This window comes from Eucyclogobius newberryi, unplaced genomic scaffold, assembly GCF_026437365.1.
Source record: "Eucyclogobius newberryi isolate DKJ021-1_F unplaced genomic scaffold, fEucNew1.0.hap1 SCAF_6, whole genome shotgun sequence".
Taxonomy (NCBI): domain Eukaryota; kingdom Metazoa; phylum Chordata; class Actinopteri; order Gobiiformes; family Gobiidae; genus Eucyclogobius; species Eucyclogobius newberryi.
The window spans coordinates 1,774,505-1,781,807 of record NW_027316278.1 but is presented as its reverse complement, the minus strand read 5'-3'; the positions used below and the strand labels follow the sequence as shown (position 1 = coordinate 1,781,807).

General features: G+C 40.4%; 1 pseudogene; it reads right to left on the bottom strand.

Moving 5' to 3' along the window:
- Positions 1-7,303, bottom strand: part of LOC140346371 (solute carrier family 12 member 2-like) — a 49,502-nt pseudogene that overhangs the window by 23,101 nt on the left and 19,098 nt on the right.

Sequence of the window (7,303 nt, the reverse complement as noted above, 5' to 3'; positions counted from 1 at the left end):
AAACCAGGACTAAAACAGGTCTAACGCAGAACTAAAACAGGTCTAAAAAAGGACTAAACCAGGACTAAAACAGGACTAAAACAGGACTAAAGCAGGTCTAAAACAGGACTAAAACAGGTCTAAAGCAGGACTAAAACAGGACTAAACCAGGACTAAAACAGGACTAAAGCTGGTCTAAAACAGGTCTAAAAAAGGACTAAACCAGGACTAAAACAGGACTAAAGCAGGTCTAAAGCAGGACTAAAGCAGGTCTAAAAAAGGACTAAACCAGGACTACAACAGGACTAAACCAGGACTAAAACAGGACTAAAGCAGGTCTAAAACAGGACTAAAACAGGTCTAAAGCAGGACTAAAACAGGACTAAAACAGGACTAAAGCAGGACTAAACCAGGACTAAAAAGGTCTAAAGAAGGACTGAAGCAGGACTAAAACAGGACTAAAACAGGACTAAACCAGGACTAAAACAGGTCTAAAGCAGGACTAAAACAGGTCTAAAAAAGGACTAAACCAGGACTACAACAGGACTAAACCAGGACTAAAACAGGACTAAAGCAGGTCTAAAACAGGACTAAAACAGGTCTAAACCAGGACTAAAACAGGTCTAAAAAAGGACTAAAACAGGACTAAAGCAGGTCTAAACCAGGACTAAAACAGGTCTAAAAAAGGACTAAACCAGGACTAAAACAGGACTAAAGCAGGTCTAAACCAGGACTAAAACAGGTCTAAAAAGGACTAAACCAGGACAAAACAGGACTAAACAAGGACTAAAACAGGACTAAAGCAGGTCTAAAACAGGACTAAACCAGGACTAAAACAGGACTAAAGCAGGTCTAAACCAGGACTAAAACAGGTCTAAAGAAGGACTGAAGCAGGACTAAAACAGGACTAAAACAGGACTAAACCAGGACTAAAACAGGACTAAACCAGGACTAAACCAGGTCTAAAACAGGACTAAAACAGGTCTAAAGCAGGACTAAAACAGGTCTAAAACAGGTGTAAAACAGGACTAAACCAGGACTAAAACAGGACTAAACCAGGACTAAAACAGGACTAAAGCTGGTCTAAAACAGGTCTAAAAAAGGACTAAACCAGGACTAAACCAGGACTAAAACAGGACTAAAACAGGACTAAAGCTGGTCTAAAACAGGACTAAAACAGGTCTAAAGCAGGACTAAAGCAGGACTAAAGCAGGACTAAAGAAGGTCTAAAACAGGACTAAAGTAGGACTAAAACAGGTCTAAAGCAGGACTAAAGCAGGACTAAAACAAGTCTAAAGAAGGACTAAACCAAGTCTAAAGCAGGACTAAAACAGGTCTAAAGTAGGACTAAAACAGGTCTAAAGCAGGTCTAAAGCAGGTCTAAAGCAGGACTAAACCAGGACTAAAACAGGTCTAAAGCAGGTCTAAAGCAGGACTAAAACAGGTCTAAAGCAGGACTAAACCAGGTCTAAAACAGGTCTAAAACAGGTGTAAAACAGGACTAAACCAGGACTAAACCAGGTCTAAAAAAGGACTAAACCAGGACTAAAACAGGACTAAACCAGGACTAAAACAGGACTAAACCAGGACTAAAACAGGTGTAAAACAGGACTAAAACAGGTGTAAAACAGGACTAAACCAGGTCTAAAAAAGGACTAAACCAGGACTAAAACAGGACTAAAGCAGGTCTAAACCAGGACTAAAACAGGTCTAAAAAAGGACTAAACCAGGACAAAACAGGATTAAACAAGGACTAAAACAGGACTAAAGCAGGTCTAAAACAGGACTAAAACAGGTCTAAAGCAGGACTAAAACAGGACTAAAGCAGGACTAAACCAGGACTAAACCAGGACTAAAACAGGTCTAACGCAGAACTAAAACAGGTCTAAAAAAGGACTAAACCAGGACTAAAACAGGACTAAAACAGGACTAAAGCAGGTCTAAAACAGGACTAAAACAGGTCTAAAGCAGGACTAAAACAGGTCTAAACCAGGACTAAAACAGGTCTAAAGAAGGACTGAAGCAGGACTAAAACAGGACTAAAACAGGACTAAACCAGGACTAAAACAGGACTAAACCAGGACTAAACCAGGTCTAACGCAGGACTAAAACAGGTCTAAAAAAGGACTAAACCAGGACTAAAACAGGACTAAAACAGGACTAAAGCAGGTCTAAAACAGGACTAAAACAGGTCTAAAGCAGGACTAAAACAGGTCTAAAACAGGTGTAAAACAGGACTAAAGCAGGTCTAAAACAGGACTAAAACAGGTCTAAAGCAGGTCTAAAACAGGACTAAAACAGGTCTAAACCAGGACTAAAACAGGACTAAAACAGGACTAAAGCAGGTCTAAAACAGGACTAAAACAGGTCTAAAACAGGACTAAAACAGGACTAAACCAGGACTAAAACAGGACTAAAGCTGGTCTAAAACAGGTCTAAAAAAGGACTAAACCAGGACTAAACCAGGACTAAAACAGGACTAAAGCTGGTCTAAAACAGGACTAAAACAGGACTAAAGCAGGACTAAACCAGGACTAAAAAAGGTCTAAAGAAGGACTGAAGCAGGACTAAAAAATGACTAAACCAGGACTAAAACAGGACTAAAACAGGACTAAAACAGGTCTAAAAAATGACTAAACCAGGACTAAAACAGGACTAAAGCAGGTCTAAACCAGGACTAAAACAGGTCTAAAGAAGGACTGAAGCAGGTCTAAAACAGGACTAAACAAGGACTAAAACAGGACTAAAGCAGGTCTAAAACAGGACTAAAACAGGTCTAAAGCAGGACTAAAGCAGGACTAAAGCAGGACTAAAGAAGGTCTAAAACAGGACTAAAGTAGGACTAAAACAGGTCTAAAGCAGGACTAAAGCAGGACTAAAACAAGTCTAAAGAAGGACTAAACCAAGTCTAAAGCAGGACTAAAACAGGTCTAAAGTAGGACTAAAACAGGTCTAAAGCAGGTCTAAAGCAGGTCTAAAGCAGGACTAAACCAGGACTAAAACAGGTCTAAAGCAGGTCTAAAGCAGGACTAAAACAGGTCTAAAGCAGGACTAAACCAGGTCTAAAACAGGTCTAAAACAGGTGTAAAACAGGACTAAACCAGGACTAAAACAGGACTAAACCAGGACTAAAACAGGTGTAAAGCTGGACTAAAACAGGTCTAAAACAGGTGTAAAACAGGACTAAACCAGGTCTAAAAAAGGACTAAACCAGGACTAAAACAGGACTAAAGCAGGTCTAAACCAGGACTAAAACAGGTCTAAAAAAGGACTAAACCAGGACAAAACAGGATTAAACAAGGACTAAAACAGGACTAAAGCAGGTCTAAAACAGGACTAAAACAGGTCTAAAGCAGGACTAAAACAGGACTAAAGCAGGTCTAAACCAGGACTAAAACAGGACTAAACCAGGACTAAACCAGGACTAAAACAGGTCTAAAGCAGGACTAAAACAGGACTAAAACAGGACTAAAGCAGGACTAAACCAGGACTAAAAAAGGTCTAAAGAAGGACTGAAGCAGGACTAAAACAGGACTAAAACAGGACTAAACAAGGACTAAAACAGGTCTAAAAAAGGACTAAACCAGGACTACAACAGGACTAAACCAGGACTAAAACAGGACTAAAGCAGGTCTAAACCAGGACTAAAACAGGTCTAAAAAAGGACTAAACCAGGACAAAACAGGATTAAACAAGGACTAAAACAGGACTAAAGCAGGTCTAAAACAGGACTAAAACAGGTCTAAAGCAGGACTTAAACAGGTCTAAAGCAGGACTTAAACAGGTGTAAAACAGGACTAAAACAGGACTAAACCAGGACTAAAACAGGACTAAAGCAGGTCTAAACCAGGACTAAAACAGGTCTAAAGAAGGACTGAAGCAGGACTAAAACAGGACTAAACCAGGACTAAACCAGGACTAAAACAGGTCTAACGCAGAACTAAAACAGGTCTAAAAAAGGACTAAACCAGGACTAAAACAGGACTAAAACAGGACTAAAGCAGGTCTAAAACAGGACTAAAACAGGTCTAAAGCAGGACTAAAACAGGACTAAACCAGGACTAAAACAGGACTAAAGCTGGTCTAAAACAGGTCTAAAAAAGGACTAAACCAGGACTAAAACAGGACTAAAGCAGGTCTAAAGCAGGACTAAAGCAGGTCTAAAAAAGGACTAAACCAGGACTACAACAGGACTAAACCAGGACTAAAACAGGACTAAAGCAGGTCTAAAACAGGACTAAAACAGGTCTAAAGCAGGACTAAAACAGGACTAAAACAGGACTAAAGCAGGACTAAACCAGGACTAAAAAAGGTCTAAAGAAGGACTGAAGCAGGACTAAAACAGGACTAAAACAGGACTAAACCAGGACTAAAACAGGTCTAAAGCAGGACTAAAACAGGTCTAAAAAAGGACTAAACCAGGACTACAACAGGACTAAACCAGGACTAAAACAGGACTAAAGCAGGTCTAAAACAGGACTAAAACAGGTCTAAACCAGGACTAAAACAGGTCTAAAAAAGGACTAAAACAGGACTAAAGCAGGTCTAAACCAGGACTAAAACAGGTCTAAAAAAGGACTAAACCAGGACTAAAACAGGACTAAAGCAGGTCTAAACCAGGACTAAAACAGGTCTAAAAAGGACTAAACCAGGACAAAACAGGACTAAACAAGGACTAAAACAGGACTAAAGCAGGTCTAAAACAGGACTAAACCAGGACTAAAACAGGACTAAAGCAGGTCTAAACCAGGACTAAAACAGGACTAAACCAGGACTAAAACAGGACTAAACCAGGACTAAACCAGGTCTAACGCAGGACTAAAACAGGTCTAAAAAAGGACTAAACCAGGACTAAAACAGGACTAAAACAGGACTAAAGCAGGTCTAAAACAGGACTAAAACAGGTCTAAAGCAGGACTAAAACAGGTCTAAAACAGGTGTAAAACAGGACTAAACCAGGACTAAAACAGGACTAAACCAGGACTAAAACAGGACTAAAGCTGGTCTAAAACAGGTCTAAAAAAGGACTAAACCAGGACTAAACCAGGACTAAAACAGGACTAAAGCTGGTCTAAAACAGGACTAAAACAGGACTAAAGCAGGACTAAACCAGGACTAAAAAAGGTCTAAAGAAGGACTGAAGCAGGACTAAAACAGGACTAAAGCAGGACTAAACCAGGACTAAAAAAGGTCTAAAGAAGGACTGAAGCAGGACTAAAAAATGACTAAACCAGGACTAAAACAGGACTAAAACAGGACTAAAACAGGTCTAAAAAATGACTAAACCAGGACTAAAACAGGACTAAAGCAGGTCTAAACCAGGACTAAAACAGGTCTAAAGAAGGACTGAAGCAGGTCTAAAACAGGACTAAACAAGGACTAAAACAGGACTAAAGCAGGTCTAAAACAGGACTAAAACAGGACTAAAACAGGACTAAAGCAGGACTAAAGAAGGTCTAAAACAGGACTAAAGTAGGACTAAAACAGGTCTAAAGCAGGACTAAAGCAGGACTAAAACAAGTCTAAAGAAGGACTAAACCAAGTCTAAAGCAGGACTAAAACAGGACTAAAACAGGTCTAAAGCAGGACTAAAGCAGGACTAAAGCAGGACTAAAGAAGGTCTAAAACAGGACTAAAGTAGGACTAAAACAGGTCTAAAGCAGGACTAAAGCAGGACTAAAACAAGTCTAAAGAAGGACTAAACCAAGTCTAAAGCAGGACTAAAACAGGTCTAAAGTAGGACTAAAACAGGTCTAAAGCAGGTCTAAAGCAGGTCTAAAGCAGGACTAAACCAGGACTAAAACAGGTCTAAAGCAGGTCTAAAGCAGGACTAAAACAGGTCTAAAGCAGGACTAAACCAGGTCTAAAACAGGTCTAAAACAGGTGTAAAACAGGACTAAACCAGGACTAAAACAGGACTAAACCAGGACTAAAACAGGTGTAAAGCTGGACTAAAACAGGTCTAAAACAGGTGTAAAACAGGACTAAACCAGGACTAAAACAGGACTAAACCAGGACTAAAACAGGACTAAAGCTGGTCTAAAACAGGTCTAAAGCAGGACTAAACCAGGACTAAAACAGGTCTAAAGCAGGACTAAAACAGGTCTAAAGCAGGATTGAAGTAGGACTAAAACAGGACTAAAACAGGACTAAAACAGAACTAAAACAGGACTAAACCAGGACTAAAGCAGGTCTAAACCAGGACTAAAACAGGTCTAAAGAAGGACTGAAGCAGGACTAAAACAGGACTAAACAAGGACTAAAACAGGACTAAAGCAGGTCTAAAACAGGACTAAAACAGGTCTAAAGCAGGACTAAAACAGGTGTAAAACAGGACTAAAACAGAACTAAAACAGGACTAAACCAGGACTAAAACAGGACTAAAGCAGGTCTAAACCAGGACTAAAACAGGTCTAAAGAAGGACTGAAGCAGGACTAAAACAGGACTAAACAAGGACTAAAACAGGACTAAAGCAGGTCTAAAACAGGACTAAAACAGGTCTAAAGCAGGACTAAAGCAGGACTAAAGAAGGTCTAAAACAGGACTAAAGCAGGACTAAAGCAGGACTAAAACAAGTCTAAAGAAGGACTAAACCAAGTCTAAAGCAGGACTAAAACAGGTCTAAAGTAGGACTAAAACAGGTCTAAAGCAGGTCTAAAGTAGGACTAAAACAGGTCTAAACCAGGACTAAAACAGGTCTAAAGCAGGTCTAAAGCAGGACTAAACCAGGTCTAAAACAGGTCTAAAACAGGTGTAAAACAGGACTAAACTAGGACTAAAACAGGACTAAACCAGGACTAAAACAGGACTAAAGCTGGTCTAAAACAGGTCTAAAATAGGACTAAACCAGGACTAAAACAGGACTAAAGCAGGTCTAAAGCAGGACTAAAACAGGTGTAAAGCTGGACTAAAACAGGTCTAAAACAGGTGTAAAACAGGACTAAACCAGGTCTAAAACAGGTCTAAAGCAGGATTGAAGTAGGACTAAAACAGGACTAAAACAGGACTAAACCAGGACTAAAACAGGTCTAAAGCAGGTCTAAAGCAGGATTGAAGTAGCACTAGGTCAGACCTGGTTTCTTGTAGCCCACGTAGACGTAGAGTGCGAGGACAATGAGCAGAGTGACGAGCGCCGCCCACCAGTTTATGACGAACATGACGACGCAGCAAAGCGCGGCTCCCGCCAGAGACACCCACATGTTGTAGTACGTGAAGCTGGGGCGCCACCCTGAGGACACAAACAGAACTGCATGAGACACGTGAAGCTGGGGCGCCACCCTGAGGACACAAACAGAACTGCATGAGATACGTGAAGCTGGGGCG